The 27,274-nt window shown below is 40.3% G+C and overlaps 1 pseudogene across 1 annotated transcript; it reads left to right on the top strand.

Annotated features, from left to right (window-relative positions):
* Positions 1–2,940: 2,940 nt before the first annotated feature.
* LOC143559712 (delta(12) fatty acid desaturase DES8.11-like) lies at positions 2,941–4,355 on the top strand (annotated as a pseudogene). The gene is made up of 2 exons (XR_013139992.1): positions 2,941–2,976; positions 3,056–4,355. The product of XR_013139992.1 is annotated as a delta(12) fatty acid desaturase DES8.11-like (transcript).
* Positions 4,356–27,274: the final 22,919 nt, after the last annotated feature.

Here is a 27,274-nt window from a genome sequence, read left to right as displayed (position 1 = left end):
CTTGGACCTCAATTCCCGTCACCCTTATGGAAATTGAATCAAAGATTATGTTATACATGCTTATTTAGGCCAAACTGACAATGTAATTATGTTAATTCAATCAAATTCATATGCTCTTCCTTATAAACCTTGCCAACAATAACACGAGCTTGTTATACAAGCAATCGTTTATAATAATGCAATTAAACTTCCAGATACAACCTTTTAACCCTCTCCGTCCATAATCCTCAACCCAATTAGAGTATCATTGTTGTTTGGTTTTCCGTTTATCATCAAATAGGCCGGCCACTGTTCGTCAAGATTAACCCGTTATATAACTTGATTAGAGGTAATTGTTTGATAATGTGTGTTCGTTTATAATCCAACAACAAAAACCCTAACATAACTTTGTTAAACAACAGCGGATTTGATCAATTGAGAATTTTGGGGTTTATGAAGTTTTGGGGATTTTGATCTGTTAATATTTAAACTTATGTTTCTAATGTTTTCACATGTTAGTCACTGGCTCAGCTGGCCAGTGCGACTAAGGTTGAGACTCAGAGGATGGCAGGTCACGGGTTTGAGACCAAGCCACCTGCCATCCTCCGAGTCTCAACCTTAGTTGCACTGGCCAGCTGAGCCCGTGACTAACATGTGAAAACATTAGAAACAAGCAACTGAAGACTAGGTTGGGGTGTGACAAGTTGAGGGTAAGCGGAGGTTACCCATAGTTGTGAACTAGGTTCGTCCTTGTTGGGTCTATATTTCTGAAGACATGGATCCCGCGGACCAACGGATTTCGGATTTTTGGCAACAAGTTTTCGACTATTTTGAGCAAGAGAAAGGATTACAAGATCGTAACTAAGACCAAATGTGTTCGAAATGGCAAAGTATGATGACAAAAATTAACACACGTGATAAACACACGTGATAAACACACGCTAGAAGTAAAACCGAAAGTTAAAAAGCCGATAGAATTAGATATAGCATTTTCATATATTTTTTTCTAATTAATGAATAAGTATTTATTTTAGAACGAAAAATTTTTGGTACTTTTGCTACCGCACTCTCCAAATTTGGAGAGCCCCGATGCCCCACCTTGGCCCGACTATGTTGTCTTAACCCGGCCCACACTTACTTTAGAGTTTGGTTTGGGCGTTCCCCTGGAAACCAATCAACCATACCGCCGAGTGACACCTGACAGCCGTTGTGCCACCACAAGATCAAAACTCACTAGCGTAACACACGGTGGGACAACCTTTGCACAAGCCTAGCTCAAATTCTTCATTTTCAATATCCACCCAAATATAGCACATGTGGGATTTGAACTTGAGTTTCCACTGGAAAACATAACCCTCCTACCGCTGGACCACAAGTGGGGGATAAATTGTATTTTATGTATGTGTGAGCTTTTCCTTCTTCTCTATTTTAGTTGTATTTTTATATTTAAATTAATAAATTCACATAACTCGAATAATAATAATTAAGCAATGATTACTACTCACCAACCAAGATCCCAACGAAGTCCCTCTCATTACACCGTTTTTAGGTATCTATGGATGATTTTTTTAAAAAAAGTACGTCAACGTGGCAACACTTTTTTGTCAACGAAGCCCCCATAACACATAGTCTATGAAGGAACTCTGACCTTTACTCGGTGTGAAAGTAAATTAATAGAGTTTTACTAAGGCACTATTCCGCATTACAATAATAATAATAATAAACTACATTTTTATGCTTTTTAAATTTTTAGTTTTAACATGTCACAGTTTTTAAGCTTTTTATGTAACATCCTACTTTTAATAATAACAAATAAAAGAAATTTTGTTTACTTAAGGGTGTGCTATTATTTAGTTAAGTTAAATAAAATAATAAAGTGTGAGCTTTGTAACATCCCGTTTTCTAGTTTCGATTAATAAAATGATAATTTATTATGAGTCGGGCTAGTGTTAAGTTTAGTGTTAAGTTTCTTCTTCAAACATATGGTTCCAAATACTTGGTAGTTAAACGTGCAAGTTCCAACATTAAATAAAATGATCATGTTCATTTATCGAACACGTGGCACATATATTTTAACCATGTTAGTCCTCTTAGTCTTAGTGTCCATTCACAAGTCACAATTTGTGAACGGAGGTCCCAAACACTAGGGGTGTTCTTCGGGTTATTTATTCGGGTTTAGGTTTGTTCGGATCGGGTTGTTCGGGTTTGAGCTCAAAACAAATTGACCCAAGAACCGACCCAAATAAGTTCGGTTTATTCGGGTTTCGGGTTAAACGGGTCGGGTTAATTCGGGTCGGGTTTCGGGTTCAGCAAATTAAAAAAAATATCCACCTTTAACAATATAAAAAAAAATAAAACATATTTTTAAGCCGTTATAAAACCGTAATATACAACCATATTCAATAATGATTTATAATATTTAGCAAAACCTGAAATTTATCATACAAGCATTCATTAGACGGGATGAAGTGTTGTAGCATGTGGATAAATACTTGTGTAGATTGAAAAAACATGCCCAACACATATTGGTTTAAATACTATACTATTTAAGTTTTTGAATTGAATATACATTCTCAAGATGATTTATGGTAATTAATACATTGGGATCCAATCTGATAGATCCAAATATTAATTGGAGTATTAAGAACAGCCGAACAAGAATATATATGGTCACTATGTTACTTCACCGCTAAACTACCCTATAAAAATTAGGATACATACATCGATGTATCATACTTCGGGTTATTCGGGTCAACCCGAATAAGGGTATTTCAACCCAAATCCGACCCGAATATTTTATCTCGGGTTCGGGTTAGAAGGTTAATTGGTTCGGGTGAATTCGGATCGGGTTATTCGGGTCTCGGGCCGCTTCGGTTCGGGTTTCTTATTCGGGTACGGATAAAAAACACACCACTACCCAACACCACCCATTATAAAATGGTTAGCACTTTGCAATCTGAAGGAGTCCAACTGCAAAGCTAATTATTTCCCTTAGGTGTATGTATTCTATTGAGGGTATTTATGCATACTCCTGATATGATTGATGATGCATGATTAATTAATTTTTCTTTTGCAGGTTTTTGGCTTTGGAAATAAGAGAAATGGGTGCAGGCGGTCGTATGAATGAAGCTGACACTGAGAAAGATGTTGTGAAACGTGTTCCCACAACAAAAACTCCATTTGAAATTAGTGATCTCAAGAAAGTCATACCACCACACTGTTTTAAGCGAGATCTAGCAACCTCCTTCTATTATCTTTATCGTGACATCGCCGTGGTCTACACTATCTACTGTCTTGCGTTAGCTTACATTCCGCTTCTACCTACACCCCTCAGGTACATAGCATGGCCGATTTATTGGTTCTGCCAAGGTAGCGCCTTTATGGGTATTTGAAGCATTGGTCATGATTTGGGACATCATGCCTTCAGCGAATACCAGTGGCTTGATGATGTGCTTGGTTTTGTCCTACACTAGTGTTTCCTCACTCCGTACTTTGCGTTCAAATTCAGTCACCGTAGCCACCATGCCCACACCAATTCGATGGAGTATGATGAGGTTTGGATCCCAAAACGAAAAGCCGATACCTTGTATTCAGAAGTGCTTAACAACCCAATCGGAAACTTGGTCATGACTGTCGTTAGGTTACTTTTTAGCTTCCCCGCTTACTTTACCGTCAATATTCACGGCAGGGAATACGATGGGTTTGTAAGTCACTTTTACCCACAGAGTCCTATGTTCAACGATAGCGAGCGCAAACTGGTGTGGCTCTCTGATGTTGGAATGCTTGCAGCTTTCTATGGTCTTTACAGAATCGCAGCTGTTACAGGTGCATCATGGTTATTTTGCATCTATGGAGGTCCGTTGTTGGTTATGAACGCCCATTTCATCTTCTTCACCTTTTTGCATCATAGCCATCCTTCAATAGCTCACTACGATTCAAGAGAGTGGGATTGGATAAGAGGTGCTCTATCAACTGTTGACAGAGACTACGGAATCTTCAACACTATTTTTCACGACGTAACGTGTGCTCATGTAGTGCACCATTTGATCTCGACAATTCCACATTATCATACCGTTGAGGCCACCAAAGCTATCAAGCCCATCTTAGGTGATTACTACAAGTACGATGACACCCCAATCCTAAAGGCTTTCTGGAGAGAAAAAAAGGATTGTATTTACGTAGAACCGGATGAAGGTGCTGAGGATAGTGGTGTTTACTGGTTTCGGAAGTAACTATTTAAACCAAACGACTTGCTGATACCTATTCTATAAGGATTTGCACTGGTGTTGTACTTGTTTTGTTTAATGCATGTATAATATTCTAATATTGAACCTTCTTTTTTCTAATAAAGACAAATTTACTACCGGGGTAACCTTTGATATAGGTTTCCTTCTGTTTTGGTTCATATCACTCTAGTGTTCTGTTCTGTATGACCGTATCATTCTGTTTTTGTAATTATATTTGTTGCCAAAGGTATTATAAAATAGAGAAGTGACAAGAATACGACTAAGATTGCATCGTTTCGTCGCCGCAATAAATTTTCAAGGAATTCATCATAGACTATTTGAATCACCATCTAGCCAATCATGATTGCTCGATTTTGTTAAGGTATGCTATTTGTCTTCATTCTTAATATTCCCCAATAGTATGAATCCTATATCTTGCAATTCGATTTCAGGTTAAGTATAATCACTAAGAGAAATCGTGTTCATCATGAATACTGAAGAAACACTAACCGGACCCCGGGCAGATTACGGGTAACCTGGGGGTTAGATAGATGTTTCCCACGAGGGGTTAGACCCGGCAAAGATGGTTCTTCTGATAACCTGCAAAACAGACACCGTGAGCTTGTCACTGAGAAGGGGGGGTTCCTCCTTGTGACCACCCTCCGGCGTGAGAATCAGACTAGATTGCTCTTTAAATATAAATATATATTAAGAGATTGCTAGAGCAGATATCAGGTATAATATGATGATAATGTGATAAGATATGATCATACCATTTGAGGCATTTATAGCCGAAGGTAGGTTTCCAAGGAGGTGTGGCCAGCTGAATAGTATTCCTGTTCCACCAACTGTGGCCTACGCACGTGCCCTGCTGGTAGTTGGTGGGTAGGCAGCGGCTGACAATGACCAGGCCTGCTGTGTACTATCCTTTTCCACCAACTGCCGGCTATGCACGTGGTATGACAGGAGTTGGTGAGTAGGCAGCGGCTAATAGTGACATACAGTACAGGAGCATGCTGCTCGCCATACTGTTGTCAATAAGTTGTCGTATCTTTAGTCAGATCTTTTGCCCATACCTCGTCAGGTACAGTACAGAAGATCTTCCCGTATCGTACGGACTGGCTTTTGGGCGGGAGTATTCCCCCTCCCGCCTTTGTGCGGGATTGTTCCCGGCTTTGCTCATTCCTTCAGGTGACACTGAGTGATTGAGAGCTAAGTGCCTTGTGCGTGTAGCCTTGCTGCGCGGGTGGCCTTCCTTGATGGCTTGTATCCGCAGCTGCGGGAACAGGCAGAGTCCTTCACCATTGGGAGGCATTTCCTGCGGGAACAGCTTGCGTACTGCGCGTAAGGACGTCACGTCTCTGAGCATGGTGGGTCCTGCGGATCCAGTTGGTTTCTGCGCAGACGTCCCTGTTCAAGGTGAGTCTTGCGGGTCCAACTGGGCTCTGCTGGGACCTACCTCTTCAAGTCCCCCCAGTCCAATGTTCTTCTCATGAGTGTTTAATAAAGTGAGGTGAACTTTTGGACTTAAGCAAAGGGTTTTGAAAAGGGTTTAGTTTTAAGGTTTTCCATGGGGATTCTTCCCGCGGAAGTCCTTGTCACTTGCAGAAATTCCCGACTTTCCTGCTTGATCTTTGGGTATGATGTGGGTAGGTCTGTAACCTCCTCGCAAGTCAGGAGCGTTGAGTCCCATTTGTGTGGATTCTCCATGAGGTTTTGGTAGTTTTAAACATAGTGATCAATTATGTTAAAACCACCAATTCCATCCTGGAGCTTCAAACAATGTAGTTCTCGACGTTCCCGCTATGCGGGGATGTTATTTCCGTTCCCGCAAGCATTGCCCAGAAGATCCTTCTTGGTTTCAATTCCCTGCGGAGCGCTAGGTGTGTGAAGGGTTTTGCCTTAACACTGTACCCGCGCTCGTCTTACGGTTACTTTACTTCCAAGGTATTCCTGGCGTCAATTCCCTGCGGGTGCTAGGTATGTGAAGGGTTTTGCCTTGACACTGTACCCGCACCCGTCTTATAGTTACTTTGTTGCCGAGGTATTCTTGGCTTCAATTCCCTGCAGGTGCTAAGTATGTGAAGGGTTTTGCCTTAACACTGTACCCGCACCCGTCTTATGGTTACTTGGTTGCCAAGGTAAGGGGTATTTTCCCGCTTACTTTTGAATCTTTTTTTGAATTTTGAAATTCGAAGAGTTGGTGAAAGGATAAGAACAGTCCAAACCTCTGAAACGTCGTGCGACGGTTTCTTCTGACTGTGTCAGGACGTGCAGGAAGTTATGGTGACGTGACAGTACATGGTCATTCCAGACGCTTTTTCAGGCGCGTGGGCGCGATTTTTCGGGCGCGTGGCCGCGAAATTAATGGTACGCGTCCTTTCAACAGCTGTTGCCAGCTTGCTTTTTGCCACGTGTCATAGTTTCATTGCACCTTCGATTTCTCTCTCTTCCGCATTAAATTCATCGCATTAATTGCGATTAGTATATAAAGGGGGAGAGGGTCCTTTGTAATTCACACTTTCACTTTTCTCTTCATCTTTAACGATTTCCGGCGAATACTCGTCTTTTCTGTCGAGTCATTCCCTTGAAATCGTTTTCTTCTTTCATCTGCAAGATGTCTTCTCGTGATCTCGAATCTACAGCCCAGGAGGCTGCCGATGACAAGAGTACTGCTGGCGAATGCCAGTGTGCTCTGCCTGTCGATCTGTATCAGTACATCGTCAGGAAGTTCATGCTCGAGTCTCTCGAGCCTGAGTTTCCTGAACCCCATCAGACGGTGTATGATGCCCCCAGAGGCAAGATCGGGGTATACGCTGCATTCTTTGTTTATGGGAATCTTAGGTTCGCATTGACAAAGTTTGTGTACCGTGTCCTGGAGAGGCACGGTGTGCACCTGACCAAGGTGCACCCGATGGCGATTGCCAAGATTCGGCACTTCGAGTGGGTGTGCCGGATTCTGGGCATTGAGCCCTATGTTGACCGCCTGATGACCTTCTACTCCTGGAGGTGCATCCAGGGGTGGTATACTCTGATAACCCGGATTAAGGGTTTGAAGATTTGCGCAACCGAGCGCAGTCTTCGCTCGTGGAAGCGGGAGTTCTTCTACATCTCCGCTCGCGCCATCCCCCTTGCCATGAAATTCAAGAATGGGCAAGCACTTCCCAGCCTTCACGCCTCCAACTACCAGGAGGCGGAATGGTTCTCAAAGATATCCCGAGTCCAATCCCCGGTTTACCGGTTTGCGGAGTCCGGGATGGTGATGCTCGGGATGAGCCGGGTGTGGAAAGATGCGGATGCGCGAAAGATCCCGATCGTCCTCGAATACGGTTCGAACTCTGTTCCTTACGGTATGCTTTGTCTCTTTTTGTTGATTTAGAATCTCTTCTAACTTCTTTCCTGTTTATTTCAGAGGGGAACGACTTGCAGTCGCTCATGTACCCGCGGGAGGCTGACGGTCCCGCTCGGATGGGTACTCGCGCTCTAGACGAGAACGAGTTGCCCATCCTAGAACAAACGGCGGATCGGTTCGTGGAGGTCTACCCGTTAGGCCGCGAGATCCTTAGCGCCAGGCGGCCAGGTAAGGCGCTATTCAACCCTCGACCCCTCAATGTTGAAACCTCTGCTGGAATTCCTCTAATCTTATGTTCTGATGAGGAATCCGTAGATGGTCCTCCGTTGGTGCGGATGAAGAAGGCTGCCGGCGGGAAGGGGAAGGAGAAGGTGGCCTCTACTGCCGATCCGGTGCCTCGGTCTGATTCGGAGACCGAGAGCGAAGAGGTGGCGGGGAATCCCGGTGGTGATAAGACCACCGCTCCGGAGGCTGCGACGATTGTCACCTCCGGAGAGCCCAGGATGACAACGGTGACCGGTGTGAAGAGGCCGGCTCCATCGGGTTCATCCCCGCCCGTCCGCACTTTCAGGCTCAAGAAAACCCGTAAGTACAAACTTCCTTTATCTTTAACTTCATAGTTTTCCATCATTAATACTTATCTTCTTTGTGCAGGCGTGGATGTTGACGCATTCCAGGGTGGAGCGCAGAGTACCCCTCCGCCCATGACGGTAGGCTTGGTCAGCCTACCTGAGGCGACGACCCAGGCGGCTGCGCCTGCGCCTGCTTCCGCTGGTTCAGTTGCTCACTCCTTTGAGCCGACTGTTCCAGCTGTGATGACGTCACCGCCGGCTGTCAGTGCCATTTTTACCGCATCTTTCACTGAGCCGGCGGTTACTTTTGCTGCGGATTCCGCAGCGGCGACCGCAGCGGCTGTTACCATGCCTCCTCCGTCATCGGCAACGACGGCAGATCCTTCAGGTATGCATGGGGCTTATCGCCAACCTCTGCCTCCTTCCCATCTGCCTGACCTCTTGGATGGATTTCCCTTGGGTTCAGGTGATGGGTTTGGCGGCTATCGGCCTGTTATTGACCCTACAGGTGCGTAGGGTTCTTTTGGCCTATTTTATATATTTTTTTATCATCTTTTCCTAACTGCTTTATGTTTTTTGCAGTGTCGGATTCCAATGAAGTGTATGTTCCACGATGGAACATCCGCCGAGGAACAACCCTTCGCACACCTGTGGAGTGCGTGGAGTGGGCTCGTCACGCTGCTCCCAGTGGTGCGTTGGGGGAAGCCATGTCTAGCTACCAGGAGGGTAGGCTAAGCAATGAGCTTCGGGTTCTCCTGGCCCGGATGCAGCCGCGCGTCGAGCTGCTTTGTCGTGAAAACGACAAGTTAAAAGCAGCTCGCCTTCAGGAAGTAGCTCAGGCGCGGGCTGTCCGGGAGGAGAATAGGAGGCTCTCCGCAGCTGCTGCGGAGAAGGAGAAGGCGTTCAAGGCCCTTGAAGTTGAGGTTCAGGCCCGTCTCGAGGCCCGTTCCAAGGCTGCCCAAGCTGTTAATGAACAGCTTCGGCTGGCTAAGGAAACTGCTAGGAACGCAACTGAAAGGGCCACCAAGGCTGAAGCTGTTGTTGAGCCTCTACGCGTGGAGAATGAAGAGCTTAAAGCCAAATTAGAGGCTCTCCAGCAGGCTCATGATGCCTTGGCGATGGAGGACGCGAAGAAGCTCCAAGAGATCCTGGACCAGAGGGGCGTGCTTGACCACACCGAGCGGAAGCTAAAGGGCGTCGAAGAGGCTGCTGCAAAGGAAGTGTTGCTTGCCAACCTTAATAAAAGTGAAGCCGAACGCGCCTGTACCCAAGCTCAAGCCGCCCTCCAAGAAGCTCTGGTTGCCAAGGAATGGCTTCTTCGAGAAGCGTTGTCTCAGGTAAGCTTTTCATGTCTTTACGCTTTTCTTTGTAAATAGAAAAGGTTCTAATACTTGTATTTTCTTTTTTTTTTTGTAGGTTGTGCATCGAGTCTTCACGGAGACGTCTTATGACAATGCTATGAGCGCAGCTCACAACGCTTCTCACGAGGATGGGGAAAAGGCCGGCTTCCTGCTTGGTCTAGGGTTCGTTGAGAAAGGCATCCCGCCTTCCAACTTCCCTTTGTATAATGTTGATACTGAAGCTATTTATGACCAAGCAGTGAATCAGTATGCCGCCTTCCCGCATCCGGTGGTGGAGAAGGTAAACGAAGTTGCTGCTGCTGATGATGGGCTAGCTATCCTTAAAGCTTTCCTTGAACTGCCACGCTCTACTGATGGTGCTGGTCCAAGTGGGAGCGGCCCTGAAGCTTGATCCTGAAGATCCCTTCCCACTGCTAGGATAGTTTTAGCTTGTATAGATTTATTTTCTTGTAGGCGGGTAGTTACCCGGCCATTCTTGTAATGAATATTATGAAATATAAATCTTTGTGCGGGTAAGACCGCTATTTTCACTGGATTCCTTGCTTTATAAAAGTTATATGACTTGCATACTTTAGTTTAAATTAGCAATTTTCCAAGTGTTTAGAATAAGTTAACCTTTGAACGTGGTAGATAATAGGTTGAAGTTTTGCTTCCTCTTTCGTGATTGTGCGGGTAGGACCGTCACTTGCACTTAGTAGGATGGCTAAACTTTACCTATATCTGACCTGCGTGTAGGTTTTCCTCATCTTTTTAGAAATTTTCTAAGTGTTTAGGATAAGTTAACCTTTGAACGTGGTAGATAATAGGTTGAAGTTTTGCTTCCTCTTTCGTGATTGTGCGGGTAGGACCGTCACTTGCACTTAGTAGGATGGCTAAACTTTACCTATATCTGACCTGCGTGTAGGTTTTCCTCATCCTTTTGTTAGAAATTCTCTGTTTTGAATAAGTTAACCGTTCGACGCGCGGTTGTCAATAGGTTCGGTTTCCTCTCATGATTTGTGCGGTAAGGACCGGCACTTTCATTTAGTTGACCAAAGTTTACCTATGACTGACCTGCGTGAAGGTTTGCCGTTTTTTGGGTTTATGCGGGTTTTGCCGCCTTCCCCACGCAACGACTTTCCACGTAATTATGCGGTGAAAACCGGCATATCCGTGTTGAATAAATTAACCGTTCGACGCGCGGTTGTTAATAGGTTAGTGTTCAGTTTCCTCTATCATGATTCATGCGGATAGACCGGCACTTTCATTTAGTAGGATGACTGAACTTTACCCTTCAACTGACCTGCGTGAAGGTTTGTCGTTTTTTGGGTTTATGCGGGTTTTGCCGCCTTCCCCATGCAACGACTTTCACACTTATGTATGCGGTGAAGACCGGCATCAGTGTTGATAGTTCATAAAGTATAAATATAAAATCATCAGCGTCGATGTTCTAAGGAGAATCATTTCCATTAGAAGTGGCTCTAGGCCTTTTCTTTACAAATTTGGAATTGATCTACATGCAAACTGTGTAATTGCGCTCCCTTCCATGTTGTTGGGATGGGAGTGCCATCGAGCCGATATGCACCTGGTTCGGGATCTCGTTGTTTGCGCAGTATGTAGTCTCCAACATTGAAGCTGCAATTTTATTCGTGTTTTCCCCAAGTGGGGTTCTACACGCATCGGCCTGCTCAGCGTTCATTGCGCCACGAGGTGCGCGAGCGTCCCATCTCTGACAAATGCTTCGACCATGTCCTTTACGTCTATGCATTCTTCAGTGTTGTGGCCTTTTGTCCTGTGAAAGTCACAGTATTTGCTCCGATCAGCATTGTGACGATGTCGGATTATTGGAGCCTTTGGCCATGGGAGCTCCTCAGTGGCAAATATCTCGGTGACGCTTTTGGTGAGTGGCGTCCATCTAGAGTTCTGGCTTGACTGTACGTTATCCCTTCCGCCTAACCGATGTTGCAAGCCGGATGAGGTGTCAAAGTTTACCCTTGACTGCCAAATGCCTAGCTTTCGCTTTTTGTTTAGTCGGGCGGTAAGGACGTTGTCTTCTCTTGTTCTCTGGGTGTAGAGGTTTGTGCTCTGGGGGAGATCTCTACCCAGTTGCTTCTCAGTTTCCGCAAAGCGTTTAGCTGCTGTCTTGATGGCATCCCATGTGGATGGCATGCTATCTTTACCCGTTAAGGTGCGGATGAGCTCTGGGTCGTTCGCGCCCTGAATAAAAGCAGCGCGAACAAGATCTTCGCTAATGTTACCCAGGCTTAGCTTCTTTGAGTTGAAGCGAGTGATGAAATCTGGCAAAGATTCATCTTTTTCTCTAATGCACTTGAGGATTGTCCATTGCTCCTCGGTATACTTTCTTTGCTGGCTGAAGTGTTGGCTAAACTTTTGTTGGAAGTCTGCCCAATCGTATATGTGGTTGACCGGTAGACGATCAAACCACGCTCTAGCTGGCCCAACAAGCGTCATTTGGAACATGTAACACCACGTAGGTTCCGTCCAATTGCTGACGGTTGCCCCCACTATGAATCTGTTCAAATGATCATCTGGGTCAGATATACCATCATATGTGCCTATGTTGGACATTTGTTTGGCACTTTTTGGGGCAATTGCTTCCGCAATGTCCCTTGCAAATTTGGACGTTCCCGCATTTGCCACAGTTGGTCTGAATGTTTTGGAGAAGTCACGTGGATTTCCACCTGTGTTTTTTGGTTTAAAGGCTTCTCCAAAACGCCTTCTCGGTTGGGAGTCCGTTTCCTTACGCTTCCGTTTTGCCCTATGGCGAGGGTTCGCGTCGGTGTCGGATTCCTCCGAGTCATCGTCCAAGTATTCTTCGAATTCGTCAGCCTTTTGGACGGAACGCAAGCGTTCGTCCAACTCAGCTTGGAATTCCTTCTGTCGTGCCTCCGCCCATGCCTTAACTTCATCGAGTGTTTGGCGGGGGAGTCTTGTTCGTTTCTCTAACTGGGTATCGGTGAATCCCAGTGAGCGATTATTTACTGCACTTGCCCCAGCTTGGGTAACTGGGGTAGTGTTCGTAAAATTTACTTTACTTGCCCCGGCTTGGGTAACCGGGGTAGTGTTTGTAAAGACTGTGTAGCCGGTATTCCCCCCAGTAGCTGGGGTTGTGGTTACCGGAGTTTCTTTAACCATCTTTCCAGAAGTTTGAAAAAACTGAAGAAAAATGAAGTTCTAGCTTTTATGCACGGATGGCGCCAATGAAGAAACACTAACCGGACCCCGGGCAGATTACGGGTAACCTGGGGGTTAGATAGATGTTTCCCACGAGGGGTTAGACCCGGCAAAGATGGTTCTTCTGATAACCTGCAAAACAGACACCGTGAGCTTGTCACTGAGAAGGGGGGTTCCTCCTTGTGACCACCCTCCGGCGTGAGAATCGATTGCTCTTTAAATATAAATGTATATTAAGAGATTGCTAGAGCAGATATCAGGTATAATATGATGATAATGTGATAAGATATGATCATACCATTTGAGGTATTTATAGCCGAAGGTAGGTTTCCAAGGAGGTGTGGCCGGCTGAATAGTATTCCTGTTCTACCAACTGTGGCCTACGCACGTGCCCTGCTGGTAGTTGGTGGGTAGGCAGCGGCTGACAATGACCAGGCCTGCTGTGTACTATTCCTTTTCCACCAACTGCCGGCTATGCACGTGGTATGACAGGAGTTGGTGAGTAGGCAGCGGCTAATAGTGACATACAGTACAGGAGCATGCTGCTCGCCATACTGTTGTCAATAAGCTGTCGTATCTTTAGTCAGATCTTTTGCTCATACCTCGTCAGGTACAGTACAGAAGATCTTCCCGTATCGTACGGACTGGCTTTTGGACGGGAGTATTCCCCCTCCCGCCTTTGTTCGGGATTGTTCCCGGCTTTGCTCATTCATTCAGGTGACACTGAGTGATTGAGAGCTAAGTGCCTTGTGCGTGTAGCCTTGCTGCGCGGGTGGCCTTCCCTGATGGCTTGTATCCGCAGCTGCGGGAACAGGCAGAGTCCTTCACCATTGGGAGGCATTTCCTGCGGGAACAGCTTGCGTACTGCGCGTAAGGACGTCACGTCTCTGAGCATGGTGGGTCCTGCGGATCCAGTTGGTTTCTGCGCAGACGTCCCTCTTCAAGGTGAGTCTTGCGGGTCCAACTGGGCTCTGCTGAGACCTACCTCTTCATTCTGTTTACTACCGGGGTAACCTTTGATATAGGTTTCCTTCTGTTTTGGTTCATATCACTCTAGTGTTCTGTTCTGTATGACCGTATCATTCTGTTTTTGTAATTATATTTGTTGCCAAAGGTATTATAAAATAGAGAAGTGACAAGAATACGACTAAGATTGCATCGTTTCATCGCCGCAATAAATTTTCAAGGAATTCATCATAGACGATTTGAATCACCATCTAGCCAATCATGATTGCTCGATTTTGTTAAGGTATGCTATTTGTCTTCATTCTTAATATTCCCCAATAGTATGAATCCTATATCTTGCAATTCGATTTCAGGTTAAGTATAATCACTAAGAGAAATCGTGTTCATCATGAATACTTAATCGATCAAACTTAATTGTTTGTAGATGCCGACTGAATTGGTAATTCATTAGTTCATCAAAATCTTATGAGGATAATAAGATCAAGTACTAATATATTTGATTTCCTTTAATTTGAAGTCCTTTAATTAATATGCTTGACGATGTACTCAGGGCCGTGCTCAACGAATGTGAAGGCCTAAATCAAAACAAGATTTTGGGGCATTTTCATGAAAATTGTTAAGAAATTTTCTTTTTGCTTATTACAAGTTTTGAACTAATAACATATACTTTAGTAATAATCAAGCCTACCACCACAAATATATATTACTTTTGAGTTTACTTTACCCATTATAATATATCTATATGTAACGTTTTTTAAACTTGGAGACCTTAATTAAGTGTAGGCCTAAAGCCCTAACTTGTTTTCGCTGTCCCACCAGCCACCCCTGGATGTATTCATGATTTGTTATTTAGTACCGATAGAAAAGACCATGCACTTTTTCTTTGATATATTCTAACCCTATAGATAGTACATGTTTATGATGCAACCAACATTGATGTTTACGCTACATTCAATTTGATTTTATGCTATTCGTTTGCATACGATTTTGTATGTATTTTTATTTTCAGGATCTACTCTGCATAAGATTTATTTTTGTAAAATCATTCTCACAGTAACTAAGAATCAGAGATTTTAGGTTATGATTTCAGCCACATACGAAATCCCTAATTGTATTGGATTTGATTTGATCCATTAATCTATCCATTGTCCATCTTAAATTTTTGTTGCTCATTTTATACATCGATCTAATACATGATTATGGAGCTTAATGTTGATCATTCCTCCTATTCTATTCATTAGTTTTTATCCATATTTGATTAATGATCAACTGTAGATTTGACCTATACATTATATTATGCATACCGATTCTTGATCTACTTGATTAGTTTTTATATTTTTCATTCCCATTTCTTTTACCTATCTGCTTGATTTATTTTTTGTTTAGCTTTGAAATATTTGATCATTTTATTTTTAAGATTTTGCGTTAAGCATATTATCAAAGCTTAATGTATACTTGCATGTATGTTTTGTGTTTTAACGGGCTGTAGCAGTGTTGCTTATATAACTACGTATCGATTGAGTCAAAAGTATTTTTCATTTTACCGTCTTTTAATTTCTTATCTCATATGCTCTCTTCTCTTAGACTACCCCCATCGGGGAGTGTGAGTCGGTCGGTCGGCTAAGATTCCCTTAAGAAAATCAAAAAATCAATTAAATTAGGCAACCAAGTCGGTACACCGACTTATAGTTGTCAAAAAGTTGCAAAGCCATCTTCTTTTTTAAACGATCAACTTAGTACCGTCGGGCACTCCGTACGCGACCCTCATTGGCTAAAGGTAGCCCGAGCCGGCCACTAGTTCGGACGGACGGAGCCCCTAGCGGTCCACCTATTGAGGGATTCCCCGGATAAAACCCGACCCCCACGCCCACCAAAGGCACGACAACGAGGGGCCGGTAAAACCGGGTGAGATCAGAACTCGAACCCTGGCAAGTCAAGGGCATCCCCATATAAATTGGTGATAGTGACGTTTGAACTCCTACCTCTCACTAGTAAAGTGAGTGCTTTACCATTAAGTCACGTCCAATTTATAGTAGCAAAGCCTTCAATAAGTTAATTAAATTATATTGCCTCATCTGAACTATTTATTGCTTTGGCAGTATCTATTTTTATATATAACTATCAAATGAAAAACGAAGCATTATCTTAAAAAGAATATTAAAATTATTGATCGGATTGGTTTATTCGATATGCCTTCAGGATGTTTTAAATTTACTCGGGTTGCCTTCTCGGGTAAAAAGTTAAGTAAACTTGACAGAGTTTTAATTTCTGAAGAATTATTGGATGCGATGCTGCTTTTGGCGGCTACGATTCTGCCATTGGGTTGTTCGGATTATAGACCCATCATGATTCAAATGAAGGAGGTAAACTTTGGTCGTATTCCATTAAAATTTTTTAATTCATGGTTTGAATGGCCTGGATAAGGTGGTGGAAGATGCTTGGAAAGAGGAAGTTGTTGGTAGAGGTATCGTTAAGGTTAAGAACAAACTGAAGTTGCTCAAGAAAAGAATAAAAGGTTGGGTGAAAGTAAACAAAGAAATATCTTCAAAAGATAAGGTGAGGTTGGAATCTAAGTTGATTGATAATGAATATAAGATTGAAACAGGCTTGATAGACGAAGGGGTGTTTGAGGAGAGAAATGATTTGCTTGTCGAGTTGGAGAAGTTGAATCATCTTGAGAACAAAGAAATGGCGATTAAACTTAAATATAAATGGTCTTTGGAAGGTGATGAAAACTCAAAATTTTTTAATGCTTTATTTAAGCAAAGGCGGAAACAAATGAACATTTCAGGAGTTAAAGATAAAGGGGAGTGGTTTATAGATCCTCTTCGAGTAAAACAGGTCTTTTTCGATTTTTACTCAAAGATATTTAAACTTTTGATGGGGTGGAGGTTGTTCGAAGAAGTAATAAATTATAGTTTTTATCACCGGGTGATAGTGATTTTTTAGTTTCTGGGGTAACTATGTTGGAAGTGAAGTTGGCGGTTTGGGGATGTGGTTCAGATAAGTCGTTGGGACCGGACGGTTTCTCTTTTGCTTTTATTTAAAAAGTTTGGGACATTATGAAGGAGGATTTTTTTGAGGCGGTTCAACAATTTTTTTTGGAAGCTTCCTTTCCAAAAGGTTGTAACTCCGCTTTTGTTACTTTAATTCCTAACGTGCAAAGTCCGGTGCTTGTCAAAGATTTTCGTCCTATTAGCCTAATCGGAGTTGTTTACAAAGTGTTAGCTAAAATTCTGGCAAATCGAGATAGTAAGATCATTCATTCAGTTACTAGCCCGGAACAAACCGCTTTTATAAAAGGAAGGCAAATTTTGGATGGTTCTTTAATTATGAATGAAGTGGTTAAGTGGTTCAAAAATAGGAATAAAAAATTGATGACATTCAAAATTGATTCGAAAAAGCGTATGACTCTTTATCGTGGATTTTTTTGTTTAAGATGATGGAACACATGGGCTTTCCAATGAAATGGATTTCTTGGATTAGAGTGTGTTTGGGATCGCCTCGTATGTCAATTCTTGTTAATGGAAGTCCGACTTTGGTATTCGAGATGCATCGAGGTTTACGTCAAGGTGATCCTTTGTCTCCGTTTCTCTTTTTAATAACTATGGAAGGGCTACATGTGGCCATGGAGGATGCTATTGATGCAGGTATTTTTAAAGGAGCTCGGATTGGTAGAAACGGAGGGCGTATCTCTCATCTATTTTATGCAGACAACGCTATATGTTTGGGGGAATGGCCGGAGGCAAATATAAATGGTATGTTCAGATCTTGAATTGTTTTTATCTGGCTTCAGGTTTAAAGTTAAATTTATTCAAATCTAATTTATAGGGAGTGGAGTTCCGTATGAGAAGGTGGTTTTATGTGCTTCTTCGACAGGATGTCTTCCGGCTAAAATTCCCTTCACCTATTTGGGTTTACCTGTTGGTTCGAGTATCAAAAGGGTTGAAGATTGGAAGGTTATCATAGATAAATTCAAAACTCGTCTTTCGTTTGGAAGTCAAATTTATTATCTATTGGAGCTTGAGCTCTTTTAAACACTTCGGTCCTTGGAGTGTTTGGGAATTTATTTTTGTTCTTGTGCCTCAAGTGTTTTGAAGGTTTCGGAAAGAATTAGGTCTCGGTTCTTTTAGGGTTTTAAAAATGATGAAAGAAGAATTCATTTGGTGTCTTGGAAAAAACTGTTGGCATCTAAAGAGAAAAGAGGTATCGAGATTGGTTCCTTGGAGGCATTTAACAAGGCTCTTTTACAAAAGTGGCGTTGGATGTTTGTTTTGGATAGTAATTGTTTGTGGGTTAAGTTGATCAAAGTCATATATGGAGTTGAAATGAATCCTAACTATCGGATATTGTCAAGTATCCTCGCCCTTATGTCTTTGAAATGGACAAACAATGTTTTGTTAATCAAAGGGCAGATGGTGTTTCTTGGAATTGGAGAAGAGAGATTAGACGGGAAGAGAAAGTGAACAATTTGATGGTTGAGTTAGGACATGTAAGTTTAACGGATTCTCAAGTTAGATGGGTTTGGAGTTTTGGGGATATGACAAACTTCACGGTTAAGGTGTTCGGAAGGTTATTGATGACATTATTCTTCAGTCGTGGGCTCGAAAGACAATATGGTTCAAATTTCTTCCTAGAAGAGTTAATATTTGTGCTTGGAGGGTGTTGCTTAAGAGACTTCCTACGAGAGTCAATTTCGTGAGTAAGGTTATAGACATTCTGAGCTGTTTATGTCCTGTCTGTAATGATCGTGAGGAGTCTATTGACCATGTTTTCGGTATGTGCTCGGTGGCTAATTGGATTTGGAGTCTTATTGCTTCTTGGCTTGGCCTTCCATCGTCTTCCTCTTTGGTTCCGATTGAGCTGATGTCTTGGTGGGACACGTTGGGAGTTCAAACTCATATGAAAGATTTGATTGAGATGATTATTTTTGTCACTTGGTGGATTATTTGAAGATTTAGAAATGACTTGGTATTTGAGAAGACTCGGCATAACAAACGCTATTTGATGAAATTTTACATTTCTCGTTCTTGTGGTATAGTAGCAGAAATCGTAAGTGTACAATTTCTAGATTCGAGTGGCTTAAGAACCATCTATTGTATTTATAATGTTATGTGTTTTTTTGTTCTAGTTACTTGCTATGACTGTTTTCTTTATTTATATAGAATACCGCCTTTCCAAAAAAAATATTATCAAATGAAAGTCTGAGCCATTCAAATTTAAACTGTATTTTTGTTAATAAAACTTATCAATAAAAAATATTTTAATGTTATTCAAGAAAATATAAGTAAAAAAACAAAATTTATCAATAAAAATTCTCCGCTCACAACATAGAGAATTTCTTTTATATTTAAAATAGGTTTTGTCAAACAAAAGTTATTTTTAATACAATGAAAGTTAATCATAATATATATATATATATATATATATATATATATATATATTACACAATAAAAAAATAGGTTGGTTTGGTTGTGAAAGAGAGTGAAAACTTAAGTTTGATTGGGTTGTGTAGATGGAAAAGAGAGAAATTAATTTTTTAATAATAAGTTAGGTTGAGTTGTGAAGGGGGTTAGACTTACTAACAGTTACCACAAGATATGCTTTCTAACAGGATTCCAAGTATTGCAGGCAGTTGATTTGAGATATATTGTAAGGCCCCGTTCCCGGTGCCTGCTTTGGCGTTGGATTTTCTCATAAACACAGTTCTAAATATCAGAGTTAATTAAAACTTTTCGCGGAATACAAAAACATCAAACATATTTTACAAAATCATAACATTCTTGTTTAAAACATTCTAATTGTCTTAAGATAAAACATCATAACTTTCCTTCGCTAGATGTCAGTCAGCTCAGTCCATGCCATGTGTGCCTCTCAAGCCAGCTCCTTCATCCTATTTGTCTGCGTGCATACTAAAAGTCAGCTACGCTGAGTGAGTTCTAGTTAATCAGGCAACATACAATACATACACATACTTACTTATAAATACGTATCCGAAGATACATATCCCATTCTTAACCTGTTACCTTTATTTATACATACTTTCATTCTTTCGTTCATACTTTCATTCTTTTAGCATGTGCACTCATACATAACTAACTATTCGTTTTAAAGAGCATTTCGCCCTATAACCTTCGCAGATATTATTAGGGTTTGCAACCCTTTAACCTTCGCAGAGTTTAGAAGAGTCTACAACCCTTTAACCTTCGCAAATATTTTTAGGTATGCAACCCTTTAACCTTCGCAGATATTATTAGGGCCTGCAACCCTTTAACCATACATTTAATCCATCCTTTAATCATACATACCTTTTCCTTATATAACATACTTTCGTACATACTCATTTCATTACTTACCTTCATACATACATATTTCATACTAGACATACTACACATTACTTTCCCTGACGATACGTGCAATATCCGAAGATTGTTCACGCACCGACAATCATTCATTCATAACATTCATACATACTATCACATCAATAATCATAGCATACACTTACCATTTAAGGTAAGTGTATTAACATTCACATCGAGTATGCACATAGCCTCGAAAACATAACAAGGAAATGGGGCTAGAAACTCACCTGGATTCTGTTACGTTCTCTGTCCACTGTTATTCATTTCTTTAACTGAGTTCTGCTAACTGTATATTAATCACGTGTATCAATACTTGTCCTAATCACATTATTCAATTTCAGCCAAAATGGCTAAGCCTGGTCTAATCTAATGGTCTTTTTTAGATTACATTTTACTTAGAATTTAGTTCGTATACAAATTTACAATATAATCGGGTCACTATGATGTATGCGATTTGCATAAGTATCGGAACTTAGTCCATTGTAAGCGAGCTTAGACCATGTACGCGACTAGCTCCAATGTATGCGAACTAGCCCGTTGTAATCGTACTTGATCATTGTAATCGGGTAAGGGCATGTGATCGAATACGAATATTGTAATCGAGTATTCCATTGTATTCAAATATACAATGTGATCGAGTATCCATATTGTAATCGAAAATCATATTGTATGCGACTTTAATCCATGTAATCGAGTATAAGATGTAATCGATATCCATAATTGTAATTGAATATAACATGTAATCGAATGAGCTGCAGACCACATGTATTCGAGTCTATGGATGCATTCGAATGTACATAATGTATGCAAGTTTAATGAGTAATTGACTGTCCCACTTGTATTCAAACTAAGTAGTTGTAATCGAGTCTATTGTATGCGAGTTGTGTCCATGTATTCGAACACAACAGTGTAATCGAACCTTTAATTGTAATTGATTACAACGTAATCGAACGTGTTGTAGGTTCTCGCTGTATTCGAACGACTTGTTGTCTTTGGCTCATTTTATCATCAATAACATACATCCCGTGGCCTTATACATTATTATGGTTCGTATTAGTCCATTGATGTTCCCTTAACCGTTTTCGGCCAAAACTTGACCCGAGTGACCATAAAGCTTGAACCTTTATGGTCCAAAACGTTCAAGGGCTAGATCTAGGGTTTCTTTATGAGCCATATATATCCATGAGTTCGTTAAGTCCATTTTAAACATCAAATTTGCAACTTTATTACATAATAAGGTCCGATTTACTACCTTACTAAGTTTCATGCAAAACTGACTTCGCTTACCCGTTCTTTTCTCAAACCGAACGCTACTCGTTTTACCCGAAAAGAACCAACTAACCCGTTTACTATCAAGTTCATTACTTTATCAATAATCACGACCCGATCTATCATCCTACCAATTTTCATGAAAATCCATTCATGAACAGTAAGCATTTTTAACAAAAACGTATCTTTGAGGTTTTTGTCTGAAATCACTCGAGAGGCCCAAAACTATATCCAACGAACTCCAATTTGAGTGATTCAAGCGGCCACAGAATCTCCTTGTCCCGATCTACAAACCCATCAGCTTGTCTTCACTGGAAACCGCCGCTACAGTCGCCGGAACAGCTGAACAGTCGCCGGAATCTTCACTTTTGACATGCTATGGTTTTGTCGATAAAAACCGGACTTCCCGACATCTGATCGAAGATCTAATCGGTGGAAAACTTCATTTATTTACCATGAACATTCGGATAAAATTTGAGACCGATCTGACGGTTAGATCTCTGGGAATTTTTGTGTTTTTGTGGGTGGTTTTCTAAAAAACGGGAATTGGAGAAGTGTGTGTTTTTTATGGTGTAGGCTGTGGTGCAGAGATGTATGAAAATGGAAAGAATTAGAGTTTTAAGGGGTATTTGTACTGCCTTAAGCCAATGGACCTTAGGCCCATCGTTCCTTTTTAGTCCATAATTAATTACATTTAATTAGCATGCTATCCTTTAATATTTATTATTTTATTATTTCTCTACTAACTCAAGTAAACTTTTTCACCATAATTAAATAATATATTAAATATTATTCTTATAAATTTCGAGATGTTACATTAACATGGCCTGGCCATTGGTTCAAATTGCTTACCTAAAGATCTTCATAATTGTTTACTTTGATTTTGTACCATGGTAAATAGATTTTTCTATGTTAGTAATCTATGCACTACACGGACTAAGTAGAAGATACAATATCAATAAAATAATATACACATGCAAAAAATGATAATTATTTAAAAACACAAAAAATCATAACAACTTAATACATAAGCATTATAATAATGCAAAATGATTGTTTATTCAAAAGTCTTTGTGCATATCTAAATATCTCCATGTATATAACATTAAAATAATTTACGAAAAAACTGGGATGTTATTATATATACCCTAAGCATACTTCTTATGTTTATATAATTATAATGTTGTAAAGCATAACATACAATTTATACACTTAATAGAGCTCATCAATATAACATTTTATTTCAGCTACTATTTATTAACTTACTATTGTCACTTCGTAATTTGATTTCCAACTTCGCCCCAAAATAAGGCTGTCGCAAATACGATTTTTCCAGGAGCATAAAACTGCATTTTTCATCGGCATAAAACAGCATTTTTAAGCTGCTTTCAATGCTGCAATTTTTACAGCATTAAAACTAAAATTTAGTCAGAATATAAGTGCATTTTAGGCAACTCTAGAACTTTATTTTTGGCAGCTCTACTACTACATTTTAAACCACATAAAAACTGCATTTTAAAATGTAAGGCCCCAGTCCGATACCCTACTTTGAACGTTGGATTTACTCATAAACACAGTTCTACATATCAGAGTTAATTTAAACTTTCCGCGGAATAGATAAATGTCATCCATTCGTTACATAAGTCTTAAGGTTTAAATAATATAAAATAAGTCTTTAAGTTCAAACATCATAAACTGAGTCTTCAGATGCCAGCTTCGTTATTCTTCTGCCATGTGACCCTCTTCAAGCTAGCTGTCTCATCATACTCACCTGCGTGCATACTAAAAATCAGCTACGCTGAGTGAGTTCTTGTTAATCAGACAACATACATTCATTCACATATATTTGTATCCGAAGACACGTACGTATACTTAACTTACCTTTCATTGATACACTTTTGCATTCTTACTTTATTACTTTCATACTTTACTTCTTTCTTGTTTTATCTTACTAATACATACATACATATCTCTACGTTTTAAGAAGCATTTCGCACTACTTCCTAGAGTATTATTAGGCTCGGTTCCCTTTCTATCTTGGATATTATTATGGTCCGGTTCCCTTCTTCCTCGAGTATTATTAGGGCCCGGTTCCCATCTGCCTCAGATATTATTAGGGTCCGGTTCCTTTCTTTCCATACAACCATACCATACCTTTCTTTATATTATATATATAAGATAAATATTGGATGTTGGTGTCACAAAATTTTGAAAGCTATAATTAAATTGTATATTTAGGTAATTCAATTGACATTGAAACAGATGGTATATATGTGACTTGATGGCTATTCTTCCATTTCTTTGAGCATTTATTCACTTCCATGTTGCATGTTCGAATCCTCTTTGATGTTACATTTAACTTTTTATTTGCATTGAATTTAATCTCTTTTTTGGCTTTTAATATGTAAAATTTTTTTGTTTTTTAGTTTGAGTACCATAACAGACGTAAACAAAACCGATCGAATTCGCGTCGAGCACTCTCGCAGCGCCTAGGTTATACCAATCGAATAAACGTAGTTTGAAATGTGTTGTAACTAAGGCCGACCGAATTCGTGTCAAGTCACCACCACACCACAATGTCTAGGTTTTACCGACCGAATTAATGTCGTATGAAATGTGTCGTAACCGAGATTGATCGAATTTGTGTCGAGTCGCCACCGCAACATCCGGGTTTACAACCCGTATAAACGTCATTTTAAACATGTTATTATTTGTATTATAAGTATACGAGTTTTTTTAATTTATGTAGCATAATAAACGTATCCGAACCCGACCAAATTCACAAGGGTGCATAACTAAATTTCAACTGCCCTGACACAACGCGTTGGAAAAAAACTAGTTCATTATTATTATATATACAATTAAAAAGTTTGATGCCACAAAGTTTTGATTGGGCCCGGCCGATCATTTTTTGTTTGTTTTAGTTTCGGCTGACCGAATGTCAATTTTGTTTTTTGTTTTGTTTTAGTTCCGGTACCGTAACGAACGTGACAGAAATCAACTGAATTCGAGTAGACTCAAAGCGTTTTGTTTTTAGTACCATAACAAAACTGATGAAATCCGACCGAATGCCAATTTTGTTTATTTTTTAGTCCTGGTACCCTAAAGAACGTGACATATTCCAACCAAATTTGTGTAGACTCACCGCCCGGGATCGACAACAGTCGTGTTTTACCAGCGCCCAAGTTTTACCGGCCGACACCACCCCATTGGTCCACCTCAAATTATATTTTATTTTTTATTATTTTGGTTTTAGTTCCGGTACAATAACACACGGAAACGAAACCGACCGACTTTGTGTCGACTTACCGCCTTAACACTTGCGACCGACAACACTTGGGTTCTACCATTGTCCGGGTTTTACTGTCCTGCCCCGGCGCAACGTGCCGGGTAAAACACTAGTTTATATTTATAAACTTTCATACATGCTCTCTGTGACAATCGTCAATTTCAGGTTAACTCCGTTAACTCAACTCCGTCAATTCAAACTTAAGATCATTGAATCTATAACACACACCTCATTACATTTAAACTAGGGTTTAAATGACGCTTGACACTTACTACATGTGTAGTCTTTCGGGAATTTGCACCGAAACGCAAACGAGTTGACGCAAACAATTGGTGAATAAACGAAAAAAGTCAAAACAATAATTTTGTGATAATTATGTGTTAGACTTATGTGTTATGTGATAACATTGTATAAACGTTAACTCAACGTGCTAGAACTAGTTATTTAAGCTAGAAAAGTAACATTTGGAAGTTGAGGGACTAAAGTGTAATATGTTATTATAAATAATAACATAAACCTAAAACCCTAACACTCTTTCTCCTCCTACACCGATCGGCCCTCCCTCTCACCCCCTTGGCAGCCGTCGGCCATCACACACACACATACAATCAATTTTCAAGCTTTTGATTGAAGATTAAGGTGCTAGGAAGGTATAAACGACTATCCTTTGCATCCTTTATACTTAATTTCGATTTTTAATGGGTTAATTAAAAACCCTAGGGCCGATTTTTGTATATAAGTTGTGTTCAAATGTTTTGTTTGATTTGATGATGTATTGATGATGATTTGATAACTAGTATTGATATTATTACATGTTAATTGTTGTGTCTTTGAGTTTGAGATCAAATAAAACCCTAACCATGTATGTATGGTGTAATTGATATGCATGGATAGTGGTTATAATGTCTAGAATGTTATATGAATGATTTGTGGTCCATAGATAGTTAATATGTTGAGTTTGGATGCAAACAGTTTCTGGACAGATTGTGTTGTTGATGTTCAATTGACTGTATCAGGGTGTAAATGTGAAAATTGGTTGAGATTATTGATACTACAGTAAACTAGGTTGAGTCTAGTTTCTAAAGAATATAAATTTGCAATTTTTGAACGTGTAAAAGTTAACTTTTATGATTTTACAAAAACGTTGTGCAAAGCTGAGTTGTTAGACCTGCTGTTAGGTTGTTTTGTAAATATTATATCTCATGAACTACGAGACCAATTGGGTTGGTTCCACTTCTGGAAGTTGACTTGTTGATTTAGGAACCTAACCCAAGTGGTCTTGCATTTGTTGGATTTTTCATTTAACGGGAATTGCAAATAACTTTCTGTTGCGCATAAATTTGACTGTTGTGAGTTTGCTGTGGTAAATTGATCATTATGAGAAATATATATGGAATAAAAATATAACAAAATATGTTCTGGAAACTTAACACATATATGCTTTTGTGATGATTTTTGGTAAATTAATTGAGATGCTATGATCGGTGGAATAGACTAGTTTTACAAGTAGAATTCTGTCGTTAATAAACTAGTTGCTGAATTTTGTAAAAGTTACATGAAACATTGTAATTGCTAATTAATTGTCGTGTTTTGACCAAATTGCCCTTGAGGGGAATGATTGCTAATTAATTGTCATGTTTGACCAAATTGCCCTTGAGGGGAATGATTGCTAATTAATTGTCGTGTTTTGACCAAATTGCCCTTGCGGGGAATAATTGCTAGTTAATTGTTATGTGTTGACCAAATTGCCCTCACGGGGAGTAATTGCAAGTGATGTACATTATTAATGCATGACACATAAATAATTGCTCACACATGTAATGTATCACAAATGTACTTGTTAAAGTCACACACGATTCACAAACGAAACACGAAACATATTGTGTGCATAGGTATTATGTGCCGAGTCTAGAGACTCGATAATAGTTCTGACACTTAGAAAAATCTCTTTGTTGTTTTAGAACGCTAGAGAGAGTTTTTCTGTGACGCGCATCCTTTGGTGATTTATTTTGAGAATTCTTCGCAAACAGTGAGTTCACTTACCCCTTTAAACTGTTTTCAAATGCTTTTCACTTGGGGAGATAACATACTCCGAAAACGCATTTAAGATTTTGTTAATATAAATTATATATCACTTGTAAAGACTAAGTGGAAAACGCAATAACTAAAGTCCTTCATTCACATCGAACCGTTTAATATTGGATAATAGCGAGTCATTGTTGAGTAGTACTACTGGGTTTGACAAAACCCACCCAACGCTAAACTCGACTGGAGGTCGAGTGGGTGTAATCTTGGCTAAACACATACCATGGTCGGGATAGACCTGGTGGCAAGGCAAATGATAAACAGTCAGCTTCGGTGTCGAACACTTAGTAATACTTGTTTTACAGGCTAGCTATCTATAGATATATAATTGACATAACACTATCTGGTAACGCAAAACGCTGAACGCTAAGCGCTGAACGCTAAACGCTGAACGCAAAACGCTAAACGCAGAACACTGAACGCAAACGTAACGCTTTATTGATATAAACTTGTGAACTCACCAACCCCGTGTTGACACTTTTAGTATGTTATTCTCAGGTAGCCGAGGCGGGCGCGCGGTATAGGATCATGCATTGCTTGAAAACGCTTTTGATATGCAAACTATTTTAAAACTGTTATCTTTGGGTTTAAGTCGTCCTGCGTGACGCAACATTTATTTTATGGTTTTTACGCTTCCGC

The sequence above is a fragment of the Bidens hawaiensis genome, unplaced genomic scaffold (assembly GCF_021521415.1).
Source record: "Bidens hawaiensis isolate Kalapana, Puna unplaced genomic scaffold, B.hawaiensis_p1.1 tig00020023_1, whole genome shotgun sequence".
Taxonomy (NCBI): Eukaryota; Viridiplantae; Streptophyta; class Magnoliopsida; order Asterales; family Asteraceae; genus Bidens; species Bidens hawaiensis.
The sequence above is the reverse complement of the archived record's forward strand: the minus strand, read 5'-3'. Positions and strand labels throughout refer to the sequence as shown.